Below are 24,668 nucleotides of genomic sequence, written 5' to 3' on the forward strand. Positions count from 1 at the left end.
TAGTTTGTCCACATGACCTTGCATATGGCTTATACGGAATGTGTTATGTTGTTATTTGGGTGTCCATGACATAACATGCATTGCCAGTATGTGTGAGACACAGGCTTTTGGCAGAGGCCTGTAGGGCATTAGGTGTTGCTGCAGGCCGGATGTGGCAGGCCGTTGCATTCTGTCAGTCCTACAGTTTCAGGCCACCATACAGTATAGTCCCCTGGGGTGACAGGGTAGGTGTGATAGGTGTTCATGCCAATACCTTCTATCAGTCTTGATCAGGTGGTGTGGATGCTGGCAGGGTGCTACCTACAGCTAGGGACACAACTGCATGGGACACTTGCACTGCATGTTGCATTCTTCCGCTATTGCCATATACAGGTCAGGTCATACTGTACCCATTCCTCACAGCAGGGATATGACCAGAGAGGTACCTGTGAGTGGTGTTTGTGTGCGCTGGATGCATGTTTGCTATGGACACTACTTGCATCTGACACAGAGATATGCATGGGGCATTTCAGTTATGCTGGCATGTGCAGGTACATCAGCTGTTTCCCAATACATCAGTCCTACCTTCTTTGTGCTCTGCAAGTGTTCGGGCAGACATCACCAGTATCCCCTACTACAGGACCAGTTACTGTGATGCATACCTGTATGTAAAATTCCAAGGGTGTCTCCATTTCAGTGACACAATATATACTGTATGCCTGGGGTACTTTCTCCCTGTGTACTGCTTGTATATCTAGCCCAACAGCCATGCCATGTCAGTCTTTCAGATGGTGACACATATTACCACCATACATTTACAATGGCTTACTGCTAGCATATGTTATACTGGTGGGGATTGTTTTTGGCACTAAAGTTGTGAGGACTTGTCCCTGTCATCAGCAGTAGAGGGCAATGGCCACCAGATCTTACCTCAACATACATACATACTGACCACTCTCACACAATATGAAACTTACACCATCCTAACACACACAGACCTGCATATTGTGCAAATGCTACAACCTATCCTGTTACCTTGGCCACCTCTGGGCATCTGTGCTCCACTCATATTATACCTACTCATACATGTTACTACATGTCTACACAGGATTGGGGGGCACACCTGAATGTTAATACATTTCTACATATGATTGTAGGGGGACACACCTGACTGTTTCTACATTTCTACACAGAATTGGGGGGGGGCACATCTGACTGTTACTACATTTCTACACTGGATTGGGTGTAGGGGCACACCTGACTGTTTCTACATGTCTACATGGGAGTGGGGGGGGGCACTCCTGACTGTTACTACATTTCTACATAGGGTTGTGTGACTGTTTTTACATTTTTACACAGGATTGGGTGGCACATCTGACTGTTACTACATTTCTACACAGGATTGGGGGGGCACACTTGACTGTTACTGCATTTCTACACAGGATTGGGGGAACACACCTGACTGTTTCTACATTTCTACACAGGATTGGGGGGGGGTCACACCTCACTGTTACTATATTTCTATGCTGGATTGGGGGTAGGGGCACACCTGACTGTTACTATATTTCTACATAAGGTTGTGGGGACACACACCTGACTGTTTACATTTCTACACAGGATTGGGGGGCACACCTGACTGTTACTACATTTCTACACAGGATTGGGGGGGCACGCTTGACTGTTACTACATTTCTACACATGATTGGGGGACACACCTTACTGTTTCTACATGTCTACATAGGATGGGGTGGGCACACCTGGCACTTGTACACATTTGCTGTTACTGTACTGGTATGTCAGATACTCCATTTCATTCTGTATTCTAACCTATCATGCTGACTAGAGGCATATCAGTGTACTACAGGTCTTAGCTTTGGTTGACCTACATATTATTGTCTGACTTCTTACCCTTCAGAACTAACATCCCACTGCCTGACTTGCTGTAATCTGTCTGTGTAGGCCTGGGGAGGGTTACCCATAGGCATCATTCAGAGGCCATAGCACAGCCTCTGTTTGTGTTTGTCTACACCTGTCCTGCTGGCTGAGACTGTTGTTGGGTATGTAAACCCCCTGACTGGCATGCATGAGTCATATGGACACACATGTCGCCCAGCACATTTCCTGCATTGGGTTTTGTCATCTTGTGTAGTACTAGCTACTATGGTGACTCCAGTATTTGATACAGATGTCATGGTGCCACTATGGGTGTCTTCTATCTGCTGGCATACCATTCAGCCACCCGATTCCCTTGCATGCTCACATCCATACCATAGATACAGGTTAACGACACATTCTACTCCATTCGACGATTGGTAGGTTGATTGACTTACCTTGTGGTTGTGCCAGTATTGAGGATGGTGCTGGAGAGCTGCCTATGTTGGATGCGCATAGTACACTCCCTATACATGGTTGAGCACATGTATACCAACAGACTTTCAATTGTTTTTTGGTTGAATTAGCCAAATTTGTCCTTACAAGTAATGTCTTCTTTTATCAGAATAATTGTTATTGGCAAATGAAGGGCACCGCTATGGGAGCTTCGTTTGCCCCCATTTATGCAGACTTATTTATGGCTTTTGTAGAACAACAAATTATTTATGATTGCCAAAACAATTCTTTTTTGGAATATATTGACATCTGGAGATGTTACTTGGACGATTGTTGGATGGTATGGAAAGGTGATATACATGGCTTACATGAGTTTATATCTTATGTCAACAATAACATCTGGGGCCTACAATTTATTGTTCATTATGATAGGAACATTATTACTTTTTTAGATGTTTCCATCACTAGATTACCTGACCATACATTAGGTACAGAAGTATTTAGGAAACATCCTGAGTAAAACACCATCCTTCATGCCTCAAGTTTCCATCCACCACATGTTGTACGTAATATCCCAAAATCACAATTTATTCGGATAAAACGTATCTGTTCTCATGATTCTTCATTTCAATCACAGCGGAAGGATCTTACTGACAGATTTAGATCCAGGGGTTATGGCATGGGTTATGTTACAAGTGCCAGCAATCTGGTTAATTCCTTAGATAGGCCAAACTTATTGGACTATAAGGAACATGCCAAAACAAATTCTGCACCCCTTAGGTTTACTACAACCTATGCTAGGAATTCTGATCAATTAATACAGAGTGTACATAGGCACTGGAACATTTTGCAATGTGACCATGAAGTAGCAAACATAATACCTGATAGATGTCTATTCTCATTTTGGAAAGGGAAAAACCTTGGTTCTTTTTTTAACCACTATAAACATGGTACTATGGATGGACATCCACAATTTTTGCAGACCACACTGACAGGTGACCCATTGATAGGCTGTTTCCCATGTGGCCACTGTACTAACTGTGATAAGGTGAACAAATCTAAGCAGTTTTCTAGCAGAAATTGCTCATTGGTTTATGATCTCAATTTTTTTGCTAACTGTAGCAGTGACTGGGTGGTGTATCTGGCCACATGTCAGTGTGGTTCATTCTATGTTGGTCAAACCTCCAGACCATTTAGAATTAGAATTTCTGAGCACATCAGCATTATCAAAAACAAAAGGGCTAATAACGCACTCTACAAACATTATTTGGTTCATAAATCTGCCAAGTTTACTTTTATGATTATTGACATTATACAAGGTAACAGATCTAACAAGACAGGGTGGCATTCTATTTTAAATACCAAAGAGAAAAAATGGATTGTGAAACTGGATGGATTATTTCCACCTGGTCTGAATGAATATTTTTGACACAACCAATGAGATTGTAGATGGGCTTATTTAAGGTTCAACAATTGATGTTCTGTTTTTTACACTGATGAAGGCTATGATTTGATCTGGCCGAAACCGGTCTGTGTCTTTTGTTGTTTTTATGGTTATTTACCATTAAAGTGTTTTCAGGTCACTGTATGCTGGCTCGTTTTGTTTCTGCCTGAGCACAGGTAGTGTCATGTTTGGCATCCCTTTTACTTTATGTGTGAATTAGAGAGAGGTGTCATTCCCTGGGTCCCTACTGTGTCAGTGTATGTGCTATGTGTTGTCTCTTTACCAAGGCCAGGGCATACTGGGCATGCCTCCATCTGCCTACTGGGGTAGGCTCAGGTTGTTCCTCCTCTGAGTCACTCTGTGCCCATGCAGGCCTTGGCATTGGTGGGGGCTGTGTGGCCCTGCCCTGTGCTATTCCTGCTGCAGCTGTTTCCACAGGATCATATTGTGTAGCATGGCTCATACCATAACAATTTGAGTACATGTAGCTGGTGAGTACTGCAAGGCTCCACTGGATTTGTCCAAGCACCAGAACCATGACTTGAGCATCCCAAACACATGCTCTATTATAAGTCTGGTCTGTGCATGTGCCTCATTACGGCATTCTTGTTCTGGTGTTTGTGTATTTCTGATGGGTGTCATCAGCTACGGCTCCAGTGTGTAACCAGCATCCCCCACTAGGTGACCATAAGGGATGCCTCACTGGCAAATCTCTGGGACAGCTGCATCAGATGCCAGATGTGGGAACCATGATAGATTGCCGGGCAGCCAGCACACACATTCATTATAATGCCCTAGGCATCACACACGACCTGGCAGTTGATGGAGAGGAGGCCCTTGCGGTTGATGTAGACCATGTAGACCCTACCCTGATCACCAGATGGTGCTTTGATGCATATGTGCGTGCAGTCTATAGCACCCACTACCTCAGGGTATTCTGCTATTTGGTGGAAGAGACACATATTGCTGGCCAACACCTCACAAGTGTTGAGGAAATATACGTGCTCACCGGCATGTGCTGACATGGCATCCAGGAACTGTGGAATACTCTGGATGCTGATGCCTGTGAGATCCCCATGATATCCCCAGTTGAGCTTTGGGAGGTATCTGTGACTAGTATTTCTAGGTCTACACATACCTTGGTATACACTGGGATGGGTTCCCCTCTGTCAGTTCGGTGTGTCAGGCATGGCCGGCAAAGCTAAACAATTTGCTGTAGGAGGTCCCTGTCCACCCTATAGTGCTCCACTATCTCCAGCTCATGTGCTCAAAAAATACAACAATAATTAAAACTTGATAAAACAACAAAAAAGCGGAAGCAGGCTGGTAAAAAATCATTCTTTCGAATGCAAGGAAAAAATATATAACCTATTAATTTCCTAAAAAACTAGTCATAAAATAGACCTTATTAACTGAACTAAAACAGATAGATTGCAAACAAGTATGATACCATGACACTACCCGAGCATATTTTAGAGTACCCTGATCACTGTTTTGTATTCAGTGTAGTTTATCAGATTAAAAATGATATAAGGGGAGGTCCTTGGCAGTTGCATTTAGAAGAGCAAGAATTATTTTGGCAGATTAGAACATGTGCACATCTCCCCCCAGGGTTGAATGATTATGCTTCTATCAAGTGCATTCTCAAACTAAAAGCTCTTCTTAGATAAATTTTAAGTTGATGGCTTTGTACTATTTCTTATAACTACCTGTATTAATGTATAGTGAGATGTCCCCTTTTAAATAGTAGTGTTTGTAAGTTAAAACCTTGAAGCATTCGTATCATACTTGTTTGCAATCTATCTGTTTTAGTTCAGTTAATATGGTCTATTTTATGACTAGTTTTTTAGGAAATTAATAGGTTATATATTTTTTCCTTGCATTCGAAAGAATGATTGTGAAATGGTGTGTTTTTTCACATAATCTAGCTTTTTACTTTCTGAGAATGGTTATGGTGTAGTATTTTTTATATATTTTTTATTGATTTATTACTTTGATTGGTTAATTAATTAATTACTAAATAAGGTGTTGTGTTTATATAAATAGAGAGCTGTGTTAATTGTTTTATGTCTGATGAAGGCTGAGCATCTGCTTGGCTGAAAGCGCTTACAGTAATAAACAGTCTGTGCCGTTTTTTACCAGCCTGCTTCCGCTTTTTTGTTGTTTTATCAAGTTTTAATTATTGTATTTTTTGAGCACGTTTGTTTTCTGTTCGGGATGGCTAGTGGAAATGCAGATGCTGGTATGCAGAGCGGGCATAATAGGACTAGTTCACAGCCGTTATTCTCGCAGGATATGGAGCGAGAACCTAACTCAATCGGCAACTCGGAGGAAGCAAATGCTTTGGGTAATTTGACTGCTCTAGTTAACCTCCTGTTAACTAGAGTTGAGGTTTTATCGCAAAAGGTGGAATCAAACAATATTAGGAACCACACTGATACAGTAGTGGTTTCCAGAGGGAACACTGATACTTCCACTGTTCCTGTTGTGCATCTGGGGAACCAGTCTACTTCTCAGTTGGCAAACAGCATTAATGTTTCTTTTGAGCAGCCTGATGCTAGCGGTAACACGAGGAGGCATAGCGGAGATGTTATTCACGAACAAGTGAGTGAACTGCCTGAACAGGTTAATGGAGTTAAAGATGCAGCTGCCATACCTTCAATGGCCAAATTTTTGGGTAAAAAAGATTTTTTTGGATCATCTAATGACTCAGAGGCAAGAACTATGAACAGTGAACGTTCGGTGAGTAATTTTGTAGACAGATTAAATATCTTTGACCAAAAACTCTTTCGTTATAAGAAATTGCAATTGGAAGTTGCTTACCTGCAGGAATGTGTTACGAAAAAAGTAGTTCCTAATGGCTTACGCCAGTGGCGTTATCCTGCAGGTTTGATTAGCAACTCTTTATACCATCAAGAACTGATAACCCTATTTGATAAACAGGGTTTTGAATTTTTGCTTTCATTAATTAATTTCTATGGATCAGAGATTATAGGCCTTAAAGAGGAACTTGAAGTTTTGGAGACTAGTTTGGTACAAGATAATGACTTTTTAAGATACAAATATGATTATCTGAGAATTTTCTCAAGTATTGAAGCATCTATTTCTAAACTTGTACTTAACAAAAAACGTAAAATGGATAGAGATCTTTCGGATTATGCAAATAACAAGGCCTATCCCCCTCCCCCTTTAGTGGGATACAACTTACTTAAGGGAGGTGAAGACGTTAATGCGGTTACTACGCCTGACATTAATATCAACCAAGAGCAAACACCAGTTCGTAGAAGTGAACATATTAGGGGCCAAAATAATAACAATAGTAATAATAATAACAATGGACAAGGTCAGAATCAAAATCAAGAACATGCTGAAAGTGATCAGGGTTTTCCCAGGGGCAGGAACAGGCCAGTCAACAACAACACCCAATCGAACAACAGGGGACAAGCACAGAGAAAGGGAAAAGGGAATCAACGGAGGAGATGACACTCTCTTCAGAGACAGGACCTGAGATTCTTATAAGTCAACATAGTTACTTTAAGATATATAATTATACCGTACTAACTGTTGAACAATCCCTGATTGACTTTTTTTCAAAAGGACTTTCGTTCATTCCAGATAGAAGGGGTGAACTTGTTAAAACACTCATAGACTTTAAATTCTATGTTCGGAAGTTGAATTTGGCGGTTTCTTTAGGGAATACACCTGCACTTCTCGATTCTTTTAGAGTGTCAAGTGTTTTCAACCCACCTTTACATTGTGGGTTGACTACTTTTGAAAAGTTATGTGATATTGGTTTAAGGGCTAGACTTAACAACAATATACAGTGTTGGAGCACGAGAAGTAATATAGCTAAACATGAGTTAGATTTTATTTCACTTCTTAATGAATGTAAGGTTAGAGTCATGAAACCAGACAAGGGAGGAGGTCTGGTTTTCATGGACGAATACCTTTATGAAAATAAGACGTTAAACCATCTACAGTCTGATACTTATTTGAGATCTAGTTTGAATGAAATTCATGCAGCCTATAAGAAAATTAGGGGTGTTTTGGATGACCTATTTTTAGGAGGTAGCATTGACTGTAATATTTTTCATTTTTTGTCTATGCCAGCACCAAAGATTCCTACTATTTTTGGCACACCTAAAATTCATAAAAATTTAAAGGATCCTCCATTAAGGCCTATAGTGGACAGAAGAGGATCTATTACTTATGCTTGTGCCAAATATGTCAACGGCATTCTCAAACCATACATCCAAGGGGAATCTCAGATTTGTAAAGATTCCTGGGATTTTCTGGAGAACTTTAATAAAATTGAGTTCAATTTGGATGTTGTCTTTTTAGTAGTAGATGTGAAAGATCTTTATACAGTCATTCCTCATCAATTAGGTATTCACTGGACAAGGAATTTCATGTTGGCTAAAAATGCTACCACTATACAGATGTACATAGTTGAGACCCTATTAGATTTGGTATTATCAAATAACTTTTTGGTGTTCAAGGACCATTTTTTTCTCCAAAACACTGGGATTGCCATGGGGTCACCCTGTGGGTGCAGTTTTGCTAACAGCATCATGGCGTTTTGGGAACGTAACTGGCTTTTCAATAATGAATTGTATCAACAACATGTCACTTGGTATACTAGATACCAAGATGACATGTGTTTCATCTGGAAAGGTCCTCAAAACCTGATTCCAGACTTTATAGATAGTATCTCTAGAATGACTGATTTTCTAGAGTTTACTTATTCTATAGGAGTGGATGAAACAAACTTTTTAGATGTAAAAATCTGTAAAGACAAAGTTAATAACAAATTTAAATCCTTAATTTACAGAAAGCCAACTTATTCAAATAGTTATCTTCATTTTACCAGTTGTCACCCCTTCCATCAAAAAAGAAGTGTAGTAAAAGGGCAATTTATTAGGGCTGCCAGAATGATCTCAGATGAGATTGATTTAAATAAGGAATGTGACAATATCGGAAAAATGTTTTTAAGTCGAGGGTATCCTGATAGTCTAATTAAAGGTATGATGCAGGAAGTACAGGTTAAAAGGAATAATGGACATTTCTTGCCTCTGTTGGGTGGTGGCATGACGGGTAGATCAAGTAAGGACACCACCAAGATGAGTTCCTCTGTATACTCTAGTATCAATTTTTTGTTCACATATAGTGTGGACTATAAAATTATTAGGGAAATAGTAGCTAAGAATTGGAGCATCATCTGAGAAGATAGAGCTCTAGCTAAAGTTTTAGGCACTCATCCAAAATTTACATACAGAAGGGGTACTAATCTTAAAAATCTTGTTGAAACAGCTACTGGTAAATCTAAAGATAAAGTAGTGGGAATGCGAAAATGTCGTATGTGCCCTCAATGCAAATTTATTCACCCTGGTAATAAAGTTTATGTTAATAGGAAAAATTATTTCATTAATGGAAATTATAACTGTGACACAAAGGGAGTTGTATATGTGGCTCTATGTGAGAAATGTCCTTCCTTCTATATAGGCAAAACTGAGAGGAAAATAAAGAAAAGTGTTTACGAACATCTTTACGCCATAGGTAGGAAGGACTTAACAAATGCACTTGCCAGGCATATTTTAGAATACCCTGATCACTGTTTTGTATTCAGTGTAGTTTATCAGATTAAAAATGATATAAGGGGAGGTCCTTGGCAGTTGCATTTAGAAGAGCAAGAATTATTTTGGCAGATTAGAACATGTGCACATCTCCCCCCAGGGTTGAATGATTATGCTTCTATCAAGTGCATTCTCAAACTAAAAGCTCTTCTTAGATAAATTTTAAGTTGATGGCTTTGTACTATTTCTTATAACTACCTGTATTAATGTATAGTGAGATGTCCCCTTTTAAATAGTAGTGTTTGTAAGTTAAAACCTTGAAGCATTCGTATCATACTTGTTTGCAATCTATCTGTTTTAGTTCAGTTAATATGGTCTATTTTATGACTAGTTTTTTAGGAAATTAATAGGTTATATATTTTTTCCTTGCATTCGAAAGAATGATTGTGAAATGGTGTGTTTTTTCACATAATCTAGCTTTTTACTTTCTGAGAATGGTTATGGTGTAGTATTTTTTATATATTTTTTATTGATTTATTACTTTGATTGGTTAATTAATTAATTACTAAATAAGGTGTTGTGTTTATATAAATAGAGAGCTGTGGTAATTGTTTTATGTCTGATGAAGGCTGAGCATCTGCTTGGCTGAAAGCGCTTACAGTAATAAACAGTCCGTGCCATTTTTTACCAGCCTGCTTCCACGTTTTTGTTGTTTTATCTCCAGCTCATGTAGCACCTGGTAGGTTACTCTGGGTCTGTACACTCTTCTCCATCTCCTCACTGTGAGTTGGTCGACAGCATTCACATCTTCACCACCCTCAGCCTCTTCAACATGTTGTTGTATAATGCCTGCTGCAGCCCCTATCATTTTCTTGTTTTGTTTGTTAAAAGATCCCTGCTTGTATACACTGGTGGTGTAGAGTATGGGAAAAACCAGAGGGGAAGGTGTTTGCATAGTTTATAATAGTGTTCTGGGCTGGGCTGGTCTGCTGCCTGTGTAATTGGCTGATTCTGATACATTTCACCTGCCAGCTATGCTAGTTCTCCTGATTACCTTCTTACTGCTGTTTTTCCTTCCCATTGCCTTCCTGTTTAAGCCCAGGGGTGCGCAGTGCAAACGCAGTGCTCAAATGTGCACAGAGCTGCTATTTCCTGGTTTACTTTTTTTTTCTTTAAAACCCAGTGTGTGGCACGCACACCCACTTAGGCAATGTAAAGAATGCTAGGCAGCCTCAGACACAGCCTCTTGCCTAGCTGTGCTATGCTAGGAGCAAACCTGAGCCACAGGGCTTCAATCTGCTTACAGTATGCCTGACACCCCCCCCCATGATATCAGCTAACTCCTAGGCTTGCACCAAGCTATTTCTGCTCTAACACTGTTGGGAACTGACTAGCATGCAGGGGAAATCTGGGATTCACTATCATTCCCCTCATTTGCATAGGATTACCTGCTAATGCATAGTTACGTGTATCACACTGAGCCTTCCCCCTTAGCAACCACTATTCACTGACCATGTTGTCTTCTGCCTGCCAATGACTATAATGGCAGAATAGTGATTTTAGTTAGAATGCTTATTTTAGATGTATTTTGCCACCAATCCCGTTTGCGCGCTGCTGCTCTACGATTAAACAGCAGAGATCGGCTAAAAAAATAAAAGTTGATTTTTTTAAAAATTTTTCAACTGTTTTCCATGCCAATGGCCTTATACTTGGTCATTGGCATGTTTTCTAAATTATATACACCCTTTAGTTGGAGCTGTCATGGCTCCATTTTGGAATTTGCAGAAATGTACTCCGTTACTGGCGGAGTACATTTCTGCAGATTACACTAGTCCTGCACGGCCAGTTTCCAGCTTCCTGGATTGCAAATTCACCTCATTTGCATGGATTTCTCCTGCAAATGGGGTAATTTGCATACTGGGGCTGAGTCCATGCAGGACTAGTGCACGTGCACACCCCTGCTGGTGCTCCTGCACTAATCCTGCATGCCGTGCAAGGCTTGCAGAATCCGGGGGAAAGTCTTTGATGTCACTGATGTCATTATTAAACAGACTAGGTGCTCATTTTGTAGTTAAGAGAAATAACTATCCTTCTTTAAATAATGGTTGTCTAGCTCTCACCTTATGGAACATGTTGCTATATCCACTTTTTTATTATTTTACATAATTTTAAAAGCAAGCCATAGCAGCACTCCGCCCCATATAATCTATAAAATTATATGGGGTATCTATCTGACTTACTCGGTTTGCCTGGCTTCATCTCTGTCTAATGGCGTTTATAATTTCCAGAACTGATATTTTGGCATCTAGAAACTCAATTTTGAGATGTAGAGCGTTTGAGGTCCTGGGTGCATTCTTGCCATGCCCAAATGTCAAATGAAAAAGTTTACATTTACTTCATACAGTGTTTGTAATACCTCTCAAAGCTCCCTCTTACTTTACCATCACATCTTGTACATCACCCCTTTACACATTCATTATTTTATCCCTCTCACCTTTTTTCCCCTGAAATGTCAGTGCTAATTGCTTTCTGACATTTTCATTCTGACACAGCCAGGAAACATTCTAGTACATCTGCTCCATCTCTGCAAAGAGAGTTAAGAAGCATCTTTATAAATTCTGTAAAAGGACAATCAGTCTGATCTCTTAACTATGGGGTTGGGGTAATTCTTATAGCATTTACTGTACTGAATTTAGGTGCATTAAGATTCTTGTGCTGAAAACAGTTGGAGAAGGGTATATTCTTCAGAATTCTCTAAGTAAATGCTACATGACACAGTGGCTAAAATTAAAGACACCAACATTCACTTCCTATATTTCCTAACAAGTATTTTTGCAGTGTATTGTTAAGTAGAAATCTTGCCCTGTGAAATATTTTAAGGTACAGTACAAAGTTAATATTATAATATGCCCACTGCTACTGCCTATGACTTACTGAATATTCAGTGTTTTTTCTTTTAAAAATGTACAGTAGGCACACAGCCAGTGTTAGTATTTCGGAGTCCACCAGCAAATGTCAGGTTGTGGGCCCCCTGGACACTTTTAGTCTTAGTATCACCCTGTCACTGCTGTCCCTTCTAAGCAACCTTATAGTTCATGCTGCAAAGTCTTAGGAGTAGTATGCACAAACTTGACTTTAAGACATGCCTGTGTACCACACTATGTTGGCCATCTCACTGAGGGACTTTCACAGTGACTGGTATTTAGTTGTAATGATGATACATTACAACAATTAGTGCACTAGGCATTGCCTTTTCTTAAACACACACACGCGCACACACACACACACACACACACACACACACACACACACACGCACACACGCACACACGCACACACGCACACACGCATACACACTCACAGACACACACACACACACACACACACACACACACACACACACACACACACACACACACACACACACACACACATCATCCAGTGCTCTCTGTTTCCCCCAGCTCAGCTCCCAACACCATGCACACTACTTTCTTTTTTCTTTTAACATATTTTGATTTACTCTTCAGCTTTTTCAAGACGCCATGACTTCCTATATGCTCTGAAGTGCATTTTAGTTTTTCCTTTTCTTTTTTTTAAACATAAAATTTTCATCCACTGATGGACTGAACAAAAATTGTGATTAAGGCAACAAATTCAGTATTACTGCTCATCTTTAGTTTTCTTTCCATCCTTTCAACACAGCTTACCTGGCCAAGATAAGACAGTAATAAATGTTTAGGAAATTATTAAATTAAGCCATGGGGTTATAGATGATATGAGGTACATTTTACAGCATTTTACCACCCTTTCAATCTAGTGGTGTCCTGATCAAAAATCACGTGTATGAAAATAATTTCATTTTTTTTCTTTCAGGGAAGACACATGCTGTGCCCAATGTGTAACATTCAAAGCTGACAAAACAGTAACTCAAAATAAACTAACAAGGCAATTGTTTGTGAGGATGCTCAAATCCAGTTTAAGAATACTACCTGCCTCCCAACTCCTTAAAACTGGCAGTCACTGCCTATGTATTCCTCTGATGTTAGATTAGGATGAAAGCAGAGCTTCAAATGGCCACAGATATTTCAAGTTACTACTGTCACGCATATGCACAACATACATCCTCACTCCTCACTTCTACCCCCCAAAAGGCAGCTATACGTATACATGCCTGATGTGTGTTTGTGAGGAAAGTGAAAAAAAGAATGATTGCAGTAATGTGTTTCAATTTGTTGCTTCTAGACAATACACTACCCCATACATGCTATAGTAATCTTTGCACACCTCTGAAGTCTGTGACAAAAGTAAAAAAATATATGACAGTACTGTTTCCAGCCTCAACACAACTTATAATGACCTCTAGTAACACCTCTGAGGTTTGATTTTGATGAAAATTAAAGAAGTAATGACCACCCCACAAGCTACAACAACCTTCAGTACACACATCTGAGTAGGGTTGGTTTTAGAATGGATTTGGCTGAGGGCACAGGCCACCACTAAGTCCATGTCAAACTCCATTTATACAGTCTGGGGTGTGGAGGCCAACAGACCCCTAGAAGCTCTAAGTTTCTGAATGCTCTCTAAGGTAATTCATGACTTATTTTTGAAAGTTAATTACCTGTTAACTACATTTTTTCACTGCTACCCAAAAGGTTATGTATGTGCCTGATATTATTATATGTGTGCACAAATAAAAATTACTGATATTTTTTTACATATGCACAGATACACACACAACAATTTCATGTTCAGGGAAACTGGAGAAATTCCATTAAACCTGCTGCATGTTTTGAGGTACTAGGGTTAACCAGAGCGCATGAAGAGATACAGACAGACAGGGAGAGTTTGCAGACTCCACATGGAAAAAAAAAAAAAACATAGACATGAAATCAAACAGTCCAAACCACTCTGAAATGGCAATGCTACTCGCTGCAGCACGATGGGAATGAGCACATCCTTTTCCTGGTAAACCATCAAAATAGCCACCTATCATGTGTAAGGTCTAGATTTGTGATGGTATGGAAAAGAAAATACAGCCATCTTGTTAATCTTAAATACAGTTCACCCATGCCCCCCCCCACTCACACACAAATATAATAGCAATGTAAATTATATTTCTGCTAGAAAGTGAAACAAATTATAGCCATCTTGTTACTATCACATTGCACCCTCCACACACACCCACAAGCACAAGCCACAGTAGTACTAGTTTACACTTTTTTTCAGCAAATAACAGTACATTGTGTAACGCTAGTACTGCCACACTAGATCAGTGACGTAATTAGCAGTTATCAGACTTTAGGAGTAAGTCACTTTTATTCCTCTCATTGAGGAGTAATGTATATGTATCACTGGCCCTGATTTTACAAAATATCCCTGATTTTGTCGCAATTTTTTCCTCTCTCCCCTGTAAAAAGTTTGATTTGCTGGAATCATTTAGGATTATTGACAGTCAATAAATCCAGACACCATAGTTTCATACTTCTTATTTTCCAGAAAATGCATGCTGATGCAAAACATGCTATTCTGTTAACTTTTTTAAGTGAATTAAAGCAATACTGAAAACATGTTTTTGATTTTGAGCCTTTATTCCATTATTTTTGGTTTTGCCAAGAATTCTTGAGCAAAAAACAGTTATAGCATCTGGTGTTCTTCCAGTATTAATAAAACTCCCAGAAACAGAAAATCATCTGTGAAGATTGGGAGCATCTGCTCTTCTTAAAATCCCAGGTAAGCACTGTGATTGGCCACCCTGAGCTGACAATATCTTTTACTTACCCTGCTCATGTTCAATCACTGATGATCAGCTTTACTGTAACAGGATCATACATACATACATACATACATACAAATATTTCAAGCACTGGCTTCTAGCTTGCCAATATACCATAATACTTGTTCCCATAATGAGTGCCCAGGCTGTTCTTAAAAATATCTAAACTCGTACTTGCTTTAATGTAATTTGGTAGTCTGTTCCATCTATCAGCTACTCTGTCAGAGAACCAATTAGTACACTTCTCATTCCTATAGAACCTTCTACACAGGTCGTCTGATGATTCTCTGGTACTTTTTGATAACTCCAAACATTCCCAGAGATAGTTGTTTCTAAATGCCCTGCATACTTGAATAAGATCTCCTCTTAGATATCTATGAGACATTATACAAGTTCAGATATTTTAGTCTATCGTAATAACTTAAATTTTCACATCCATGGATGCCCTTGGTATGTTTCCGCTGTATTCTTTCCAGTTTACTCATGCCTGGTTTCTTATAGGCTTTCCATATTGTTATTCCATACTCAAGTTTGGGTCTAATGTAACTAACAATGACTTCATCATTTTTTGATTTCTTAGACTTTATAAATCTTTTTATACAACCTATAGTTCTTTAACTATCATTAACTAATTGGTTGACATGATTAGAAAAACTCATATCAGAATCTACCCATATACCCAGGTCCTTAAATGAATCTATACATGCCACAACTTTGTTTTGGATAAAGCATGTAGTCAGAAAATGAATAATCTTTTTTCTTGCCTCCCTCAACTAGCAGCAGCAGCTTTTGTGGGACCCCCACATTGTCAAGGATGATTAGGGAGCCCCCTGCAGCTGGGAGTCTTTCGGGTGCCAAAAGCTGACTATAATGATAGTTTTAGAGGGGGGGTTGTGCCCACCAGCAGTTTTAGCAGTTAAGAGCACTACTTCAGCAGTAAAACATTTAATAAAATTGTGAAGCCTGCCAGTTGACAAAACACTGTTAATATAACCATACATATATTTGAATTTTAAAGGACATGTATTATTACCCACCTGGGGTATTAAGTACACAGGAATGCTGTGCCAGATTTTGTTGATTTGACAAATTTAACAAAATATCAAAATAAGATAACTTGCTGAGGTTGGGGGCCCTCTGGACCATGGGCCTCCAGTGTCAGCAGGGTTCACTGGTGCCTAAAGCTGGCTAAGAATATGTGTGTCCTTGATTCTGGTTTCACCATATGCATGCATCTTTGTAATGCACCTTGGATTAAACAAATCAAAATTATTTTGGTCAAATTGTACCAGCCAGTCACTGTAGCCCATTTCTAAGAAGATTCATTAAGTACCCTGGCTTTTCTGATTTTGAATAATTTATTACTTTTCATTTCTTAAGTATTGTTCTAAACAAACTTGGCAAAGATCTGTTTAATACACACTTTTAGAAAAAAATGGCAATCATGAACATGCTCTAATAAAGAGCTAAACTAGATAACCATGAAGATGGGGTGTGCACTCCCCTCCTCGAGTGTGTGCAGTGTTGAAGCTAGTGTGTGTGTATGTGTGTGTGTGGGGGGGCATGTTCCTGCATATATATATATATATATATATATTCTGAGTTACACTGTTATATTAAAATTGTAAACCTAGAATCACTGTAATAATATATGCAATATACATCACCAAGTTGTGTAAAAGTAAGTCTGTATATAAATGGCTTTTCTGTTATTAAACGTTCTCAATCGAACAGCTATTATTTCTCCCCGTGTATTTAGTCTTGCTGCTAATAAATATACTGATTTTCTTGACAAAGTTAGATCTAAGGTACAGATATCATTAAACAACTGAATTAAGCCTGAAAAAGACTCATTGCCACCGACTATGCAGGTCTCTTAGAATGCCTTCTGTTCTGAGAAATAACAAAGTAGACCTCTTTCTGACTCTGTATTAAAAGGCATGAGCTATGATTTTAAATTCTCAGATGTTGTGTGTTGTGTTAGAACCTATGCAGAATCCCTTCTTCTGCCAGGTGTGCTCCACCATCATTTCTTACTTAGAAGTATATCTTATTCGAGGAACATTCCTCGTTTGAATCTTAAAATGTCCATGTTTTTACTGTTCCACATTGAAAGGGTCTATCACACATTCGATGTGAAGAATTTTTTTAACTGATATCCATGGTAAATAAGAGTGAATCATGTCAATTCATCAAAAGAATGTTTTGTGAGTTTAAACTAACCCTCTTTTTCTATTCTGTGGACTACCAAATTGGAGTTGCTAGTAAGCTGTTAGTAAGTGTTCCACATTTTGCCTATTTATTTCACATTATGAGAGGTAGGGTGGTATTCATAGGCCAGCAGTTTGCTGCTATGTAGTGGTTATTAGTGAGAAGTTTTGCTGTGATTATATGAAAATAAGATAAGAGCATTAACGATGAATAAAAAAACCTAAGGTATTTTGCAATACATGCGAACTTAGGGAAAAAGTGTAATATACCTTCAATTAAGCATTAAGTAAATATGAAATATTACAGAAAAGCTGTAGGCATCATATAACTTTGTATGCTTTTAGATATTGCTGACAGATTTACGCTTGAAAGACCTAAGACAAGCGATGGACTACACAGCTTTTATTATTAATATTTAAAAAGATATAGGTTTAAAATGTTTTATATGGGAGTATCCGTATGTGAACACTGTGATGGTTTCATTGAAGAATTAAAAGGGGCAAATAGGAAAGACTGAAAAAAAGGTGGCACAACAAAGAGGGGAACACAGAAGGAAAAGATCAAGAGGGTTGTGCCAGAGGAGGAAGGAGAGGAGGGCACAATGATTTTTGCCGGGGCAAAGGTACCCCTAATTTTTCAAAATGTTTTTTATATAAGTGGGTACTTTGGGTAGGATGTAGATAAGAAGGTGTAGGTGTAAGGCTAAGGAAAGAAGGGCTGAAGCACCAATGGGAGTCCCAGCCCATGGAGCCTCAAACATTTCTACTGCCAGATGGTGGGACAGTGGTGGACCCCAATGTTGAAGGGGTAGGGGCCTGTAGTGGTGCAGTGGACAGCACCAGCTAGGACAGAGTGTCTTGAACACACCGAAGTGAGCATATATGGAGTTAGTTAAAAAAAATAAATATATATATAAAAAACACACTTGCTCTTGTGCTCATATTACAGCAGTAATCTATTACTTGCATCTTTTATTTTCATTCTCAGACTGCTACAATCTGAGTCCGTTACCTGAGGCAGCCTGAGCCAATAGAAATGTCTCCTTCCTGCTTCACACAGCAGCCCTATCATCTACTTTTTTTACTGATGATGCTGCCTTCTGCAGAAGTCAGGAAAAGCAGTAATATGTAATCACCTTATTCTTAATGTGGGGTAGGTGTAGTGCTGGGCTGTTTTAACAACAGCTCAGCAAACAGAGTACGCTGATTGATTTGTTTTCTTTAAAGCATTCCTCAGAAAGTCTCAGAACTTCATACATGCATGCAGAGTTCATGTTTTGGTAACTGTAGCAATAAAGCTAAATTTACTGATTTGTAAACTAAAATAAAAAAATACATAAAAATGCATTTTATTTTTTTTTTATTTCATTTTTATTTCTTTATTTTTTTCCTCTTCCTACTAGTCTGCGGCTTCATGTCAGTGGTGTGCAGGTTCGTAATGTTAATGATGTAAACAGCTTTTCACTTCTACTCGACAGTTAAACTGCATTTACTTCACTTGAAAGGGCATTGTATGCTGCTGCAATGTATTTGTAGGACATTGGTTTTAAAAGCAAAGTGTCTTTTCTCAAGACTGCGTCTACCTTTACTGATACTGCTCCACCTCCTGGAATTACACCTGTGCTCTATTGTATAGCCAGTTAACACTACAAGTTTTAAAAGCAAAGTGTCTTCCCTCAAGACTGCATCTACCTTTACTGATACTGCTCCAACTTCTGGAATTACGTCTTACACAGCTAATTTCCCAACCTACAAACAACTCTCACATATCTAGTACTCTTATTGACTGGGTACTTGTATCAAATCCTTCCAAATATCATAACCCTGAAACCCTACCAAACACCTTGAGCAATCACACCCCTATAAAAGTGCTTAGGTTCACTCCCCACATCTCAAAACCCCCTAGATTTATCACTTGTCACAAACCCTCCAACTTCCATTCAGTTAATGCCCTCCTCTCTAAAGTAAACTGGAAATTCCTTACCCAACTCCCACTAGAAGAAGCAGTCCTAGCTTTCAACTCCACCTTCCTTAGCATCTTAGACTCACTTGCTCCCCCTCGCAAAGTCTGAATTAAGTCCAACATGTCTCTGTGGCTTTCAAAAACCACTCGCACCATTATAACTAAAGACAAATTATGGAAAAAATGGTCACAAACTAAGCTCTCTGCAAACTTACAAAATATGAAGAACTCAGAAATATGACAAAAAACACATAAACAAAGATGAAAAGGATGTCTATAACAAAACTCCCACAGCCCTAAAATCTAATCCTAGAAAATCTGGAACTCTATTAACCAAATATTACATCCCAGTGATCTTAGCTCCCCCAATCCATGCCCAGACAAGACATCTGAAGAAATTGTCACTATCTTCAGTACCTATTTTATCGATTCAAAATCTAAGCTACTCAACCCTAACCCAAACTCCTCTGCTACTAACACCTCCAACCTTTCTGAACCTACTCCCAATACTGTCTCCTCAAATTTGTACCTACTAGCTACATTAAAACTCTACTCTCTAAATTAAAACCATGCTCAGCATCAGCTGACAATATTCCTTCCACTTTTTTTCTACTAGCAGCTACTTGCTCTCCCTGTATTTATCCTAATTAATTGCTCTATCTGTGAAGTTTCTTCCATCTGGAAACAATGCTGCACTCTACCTATACACAAAGGAGGTAACTTCTCTGATATCTTCAACTTTAGACCTATCCCTAGCCTCTCCCCTCCCGCTAAAGTACTAGAAAAATGTATTCATAAACAAGTTATGCAGTATCTAATACAGGAAAATCTGCTTACGTTCACTCAACATGGCTTCAGATGCAAGCATAGCACCACTACAGCTCTATTATCCTTCCTCAACACTGTCTCTATAGCCATGGACGACCATAAACCTATTTCTTGCCTATTCTTGGACCTCTCAAAAGCTTTCAACACCATCTTACACTCTCTTCTGTTGCACAAACTGCATAACCTCAACTTCTCCTCTGATACTGTTGCATGGTTCTCCAGCTACCTCACTGATAGATCTCAGTCAGTGAGATGGCACTCTGCACTCTCCCCTACTCTCCCTGTTAAAATGGGTGTACCTCAAGGGTCTATCCTAGGGCCTTTACTTTTTAATATCTTTACTAATCAGCTCTATACCACCAGTCCTCAGTCATCTTTAGTGCAATACACAGATGACTCTACAGTCATCACCATAGCCAACTCTCCCTCTAAGCTCTTTTCAGCTACTCAGACATCTTTTAACTTAGTTGAAACATAGCTCTCCAACAACCAGCTCATCCTTAACCCTAAAAAACAAAGCTGTTACTATTCCTACCTAAAAAGTTCTACAATATTAAACACTCCTTCTCCATACTGTCCCTTAATAACACTCCCATTCAGGTAGAATCCAGCACTAAGCTCTTAGGTGTAACCATAGACGATCAACTTAAATTTGACTTGCATGTTAATAACTGTATCAAAAAGACTCATTCAAAACTAGGGCTCCTTTAACATAATAAGAAATTCCTTACCTCTGAAGCCAAGATTACTCTCTCTCTTACCTACCTTCTACCCAGTCTAATGTACAGTTCTCAAATTCTCACAAATCATAGCTCAACATTTCTGATCAAACTTGAATCTACCTACAACAAGGTAGCTAGATTTGCTGCCCAACAAACCTACAAATCCCATCACTGTCTTTCTCTAAAACACCTAAACTGGCTTGAATTACCCCACCAGCTTCTTCTCTCTCAGCTACAGATCATCCATTCTATCCTATACCAGCCTTTCTACTACCCAGCACTATCCCTCTCATCTCCCATTATTCTCCCTCCAAAGCTCTGATCAAGACCTACTACACATTTACAAACCCAAGTCTAAATTTGGACACAACATGTACAGCTATCACCCCACTATTGCCTTGAATAGGCTCCCACTAGAAATCAGGACCTTAACAGATCCTAAACAATTTAATACAGCCACCAAAGAGCACTTTAAAAGTCACTGGTCCTCCATCCTTAAACAGCCCCCTACTTCCCATACCTTAATCTACTTTCTGCCCATAACTCACTCTTCTCACTAGCTCTCTCTAATCTTCCTTGACTACTCTTTCTACTGTCTTCTAAAATCTATTAAGTAAATAACTCAGAGAAGCATTCTATTGTAATTGGCTTGCCTTCATGCAACTACAGTATGATAAAACTGGGTTTTTGTAGCCACTTCCTTCAAAAACTATATTCATCTTAATGACAAGAGCTTTGCTATACTCCAGATTATTGACACTGTATAACATTGTATTGCTACTTAATGCCTTGTAATATTCCTGTAACATTGCTGTTTAATGCTAATTTATAATGAAAATTGTATAATATGTTGGAGCTTTCCTTCCTGGGCCTGCACTGAAAAGGGTTGTTCAACTCATGAGGACAAACCCAGTCAAACAAATGTTAAATAAATACAATTTGTTATTTTTTTGGTGTGGGGGGGGGGGTTGTAGCTCTGTAGCCAGTAGCATGAGTTGCTCCTGCATATAAATGAAAATAGAATGTATTCATAAAAAAAAAAATGTACGTGACGTGACAAGGCAGTTTTGATTAAATGAAGCTTGCCAATAATAATAACCTGCTCTAATGCCTCTGCTGGTAAACTGTTTGGTTAAGATAGTGTCACATCTGAGAAGGAGTGGTTCTAAACATGTGAAGTATGACCCTGCTTATACTTTCTTAATTCTGGTTCTGGTTCTTCTAATTATGGCACCACCTTTTAAGGTATGAGGCTATGCTCCAAACTGGTCTGATAAGGTGACCAAAATCATGGTCTGCTTTCTGAAGACGTCATACCTAGAAAAGGTTGAGGCATGCACTGCAGATAGTGACTGAAAAAAAGTATCTGGCAGGAGTTGCGTGAACACCTGGAAACCCTAGCAGGGATCACCCACTGCAGCCAACAGTGTGAAGTGAATGTCCAGCACATACTGTAGTGAGAAATAACCAATACCATTAATTCTTTATTACTTTTACATACACGCTTTGAATTGTTAAGGAAGAAAACTATCAACTACACACTTTTGTTCAGCTGGGGAAATGAAAACTTCCATGACTTGTTACATCGTTCTATTTGTCTGCACCTTTTGTCTGAACATAATTCAGATACTGTTACATAGAAAGCATAATATTAAAAAAAATATTCTACCAAACCTGTACTTGCATTAAAAGTGACAATAACGTACCTGTCAGGGGGTATAGACAGATATTTATACCTCAGTTTTTTGCCCCACATACACATTTACAATTTAAAAATCTGCTCAACTCTCAAAATCTTTCCCCATACTCTTTGAAAAGGGGCACAACTTTTTTCATCACTTATAACTATAAAAAATACAATTTTTAAAGATGCATTATTATGTAAATATGTTTCATATTGAACTATATACATGTAACTTCAAACAATTCCAAACATTCTGTGCACTTTGAATGGTAATGTTTCTGAGAGAGTCTCAGAGAAAATGCACTCATTTTGAGTACACTGAGTATGCCTAACTACACTCTCAATTCCTGTTGTATTGGTTTCTTAAATACAAAATTCCCACCTGGACATAATATATAATGTTCTACATAAAACAAAGCATTACAAACAGATGTAATGTGCTACACATCCACTCAATATTTTAACAGACTAAGAATTTTCTGTTACAAGTGGCAATACATTCACCCCCATGTTAAATACAGCTGGTTTTTAGCTTAGATCACATGCATGTTGCAGATAATTACATGCTCTGTTGTTGTTTGTCTTTCGTCTTTTCCCAGTTAGGGGTCGCCACAGCAGAACTCCGGTCCGCTAATGATTGGCAGTTGGTTTTTATGGTGTTGAGTTGCCAGCCTGTCGCCCAACCTTCAACGAAGGCATGCCCATTCAACCCATGTCTTTCGAACGCCCACTCGACGGCGGGGAGGACATGCAGACTCCACACAGAAGGCACTCCCAACCCAAGCTGAGAATTGAACTGGAGAACCTCTTGCTGTGAGGCAACAATGCCACCACTGTGCCACCGTGGAAATGACTCTGTATTACAGTTAAAATGGAGCTGTATGTACAGCACTCCTTCAATATGATTATTGCTCAGTGGAGAAATATGTATCATTCTACATTCCCCAATCCTCATAACAATGGAAATATAACACCACCTGTCTGTGATGATGTCAGGTAGTGCCAGCTATGCCAGAAAGAGTAGGGCAGTGCATGTGTAACATATACCAGCATAGCTAGCTGAAGGTTTGTAAAGAATTATATGTCATTTAAATATCAAACTGATTTGTACAGATGCTTGTGTTAAAAATATATTTGTAAAGCTACTTGTGTTAAAAATGTATCAACAGTGGGTCCTGCTGGACAGAAAAAATATACATGTAATTTAGACTATATTGTAACTGATGAAATGTATATATTTTGACAGGATAATGGAAGGGAAGGGAAGATGTTAAGCTCAGCCCAGGTAACCTTAAGAAAAATAGCCTGAAATTAAATGACTTGGTTTAGGCCATAAAGATTTTACCTGATAGGTCTGAATGCAGCCAGAGAATGGTTTGTTAGTTTCTGCAGGAAGGGTGGAACTGTTGGAATTGATTTCTAGTTTTCAGATGCTGTAATAAACTTTAGCTAAAGTTCTATAGGTGTATTGTGACACATCAGTGCCAGAGCTCAGTGTGTAGTGAGGACCTAATGTGGGAATAGTCAGGTTACCAGATGTGACATCATTCTGTAGCCAGCACTGAAATTGCATTTGAATGCTAGTAATAGATGTGATATGTACACTCTGTTTGTGGACCTGACAAGAAACACCCATCAAATTTAATTTTGCCTTGCTTTAATAAGTAACTAGGGAACAGTAATTCTTCAGTCAGTTTGAAAATTATAATGAAATTAGCTATGGCACTGGTGTTCCATCTTCCTGAAAGTCTTGCTGCTTGGATAAACAATATGATTTGTGTAAATATTCATTTTACTAAGTATAATTGGGTACCCTTGTAAGAGCCTTAAAGTAGCCGGCTTTGGGTGTTTTGGTGACAGTGAATATACATTATAGTCTGGATGGAGGTGGGGGAGTGAATAAGCTGTGCCAGCCTTTCCCAGTTAGGTGTGTGTTTGAAAATCAAATTTCAAAGAGAGTGCATGTGACAGCTACTTTGAACAGGGACACTGAGAGCACTGATTTCACAGAGAGGGTGGTGGAGGACTTGGCTTGGAACACCCGTCTAAGGATTTAGCTCTGTAGTGGTCAGTGGGGAGTCTTATTTGTGGCCTGGAGAGAAAGCCCAGCCCCATGGCAGGAGTGTGTACTCTCTGTGTGCTCTTTAGAGAAATTGTACTTGGTG

The sequence above is a fragment of the Protopterus annectens genome, chromosome 16.part0 (genome assembly GCF_019279795.1).
Source record: "Protopterus annectens isolate FY-2018-M chromosome 16.part0, PAN1.0, whole genome shotgun sequence".
Lineage (NCBI taxonomy): Eukaryota > Metazoa > Chordata > Ceratodontiformes > Protopteridae > Protopterus > Protopterus annectens.